Below are 2,441 nucleotides of genomic sequence, written 5' to 3' on the forward strand. Positions count from 1 at the left end.
ATGGACCAGCGCCTCTGGCAAGATCCCGACAGCGCTACCGCTACCGGCCTCCTGGAACTTGGCCTCGGGCACTGTGGCCGCTTCCCCTCCCTAGATGCTCCACAAGGAAGAAAGGATACTGCCAGCAGCTCCAGGGGCAACCAGCAGTGACTGACTGCTCTCCCTGTGCTTCCTCCAGGTCCCTCGAGCCTGCCCTCTCCTGCCCCACTCCAAATGAAGTGTGATCACTGCACACGGAAGGAATGTATTAAAAAAACAAAAACAGATGACCAAGAGAATGCTGCAGTCAATATCTGGAGTCTGGCTCAGGAGAACGGAGAGAAGGGAGAAATCCATAAGTTGGCCGATGCCAAGATATTTCTGAGTGACTGCCTGGCGTGTGACAGTTGTGTGACTGCAGAGGAAGGAGTCCAAGTTTCTCAACAGAACACCAAGGACTTCTTCTGTGCTCTGAACCTTAATAAGAAATGTGATACCTCACAGCACAAGGTGCTGGCAGCGTCCATGTGTCCTTAGTCTCTGCCTTATTTTGCTGCTAAACTCAGCCTCAGTGTCACTGATGCATCCAGAAGGCTCTGAGGCTTTCTCAAATGCCTTGAGGAGCACTGTCTTTGACATGAAGATAGCTGCGGACTTCAGCATCCTGGAGAGTCAGAAGGAATTTGTGCGTTGGTAATGCCAGCACCATGAGGAAGAGCCCCAGCTATCCATGCTATCTTCCACCTGCTGGGACCGATATACAGAGCATGTGCTGGGTCACCCCATCACTCCCAACTCTGAATGGCCAAGTCTCCCAAGCAGATCATGGGCTCTCTGGTGAAGGATTACTTCACCAGACGGCAGAACCTGTCCCCAGACAAGATTTTCCACGTCATTGTGGCCCCATGTTACGACAAGAAACTGGAGGCCCTTTGAGAAGATGTTCCCACAGCTTTACATAGTTCCCAGGGTGCTGACTGCTTGTTAACCTCAGGTGAAATTGTCCAGATAATGGAGCAAAGTGACCTCGCCTCGAATGATGCCACCATGGACACTCTGTTTGGAGACATGAAGGAGAAGGAGGTGAGGCTCTACTAGGGTGCCAGCTCCAACGGGTACCTGGTACACATCTTTGGGCACATGGCCAAGGAGCTGTTCAACGAGGATGTGGGAGTGCTCACCTACCACACCCTAAGGAACAAAGGCTCCCAGGAGGTCACCCTTGAAAGGGACGGAGAGGTTCTGCTATGCTTTGAGGCTGCTATGGCTTTCAGAACATCCAGAAGTAGTCCTGAAGCTGTAAAGGGGCAAGTTCTCCTGTCACTTTGTGGAGGTTCTGGCCTGCGCTGGTCATGCTTAAGTGACAGGGGCCAGGCCCAAGCGGATGACAGGCATGCAGAAGGGCACTGTTGTGGCAGATGGAAGGCATCTACGCTGCCATCCCAGTGTGGCCCCCTGGAGACCAGAGCCCATGTGCAGGAGCTGTACCAGGAGTGGCTGGGGCTGGGAGGCGACTCCCCCTGGGCCCAGGCAGCCCTGCACATTGCCTAGCAGGGCCCAGGGCAGCCTGCCAGGACATCAAGTGGTAAAGGTCCGGCAGACGCCCGGCCTGCAGGCCACCTGAAGGGGGGTGTCAGACACGTGAAGGAAAGGCTTAGCATCTCTGTCATTGCTTTGGTTTTCAGAATTCCCTGCTCCCCATCTGTTGGCACCCTTCCTCTGAGGGGTGCTCTCATCGTTACATGGGTGCAACTGGAACAGTGTATCTCGAGAGGATTACCCCAATGTACATATCCTTTGATGATGAAAACTTCCCAAAGAACAAGAATGGAGACAGACTACTGTCCTTTAGGCTTAAAAAAAAAACTCCAGAAGTGTCCTGTGAAGAGCTGAGACTTGGTTCTGTCCACGCGACTCAGAGAGATTAGGTGAGGAAATGGCCTGGATTGGCCCTGACTTTACCCACTTATGTTACTCTTGAAAGTGTCTATGCCACAATGTGAATAAACTGTCACCTTTTGGAATAAGGCCTCATAGGAAAGTCTGCATTCCCAACTTTTCTTGAAACAGATCTATGTTCTCCAGCTGTGGCCACTGTCCTGAGATCAGGTCCAGTCAACCAGGTCCTGTTGCTGGGAATCAGGGGGCACTGGAGTGGAGGTGCCCCCCGCCACAGTGCCCTTTTACATTCAGGGATTGAACTGAACTCACTTTGGGGGAGGCCTGGTAAAGGTGACAGGTGTCACAGATGGAAGGATGGAGAATGGAGAGGCGGACACCCTGCTTGGTCCCTCCCTAGGTGGGGTCAGGCAGATGAAGGCCAGCCAGCCCGCCCCACAATTGGGTGAGATAGCGTCCTCTGTGTCCACCTCTCACCCCGTGGGCCTGGCCACTCCCCTCAGCTCCAGGCAGCCCTCTGCGTTCCACGACAGTGCACTCTGCCCTCACATGCTGCTCACCCT

General features: G+C 53.7%; 1 pseudogene; it reads left to right on the forward strand.

The window, feature by feature from the left end:
* The first annotated feature begins 213 nt into the window (after positions 1-213).
* Positions 214-1,530, forward strand: LOC139005861 (nuclear prelamin A recognition factor pseudogene; annotated as a pseudogene).
* Positions 1,531-2,441: the final 911 nt, after the last annotated feature.

The sequence above is a fragment of the Myotis yumanensis genome, unplaced genomic scaffold (assembly GCF_028538775.1).
Source record: "Myotis yumanensis isolate MYYU_CA2020_CCGP unplaced genomic scaffold, mMyoYum1.0.hap1 SCAF_3, whole genome shotgun sequence".
NCBI classification, from domain to species: Eukaryota; Metazoa; Chordata; class Mammalia; order Chiroptera; family Vespertilionidae; genus Myotis; species Myotis yumanensis.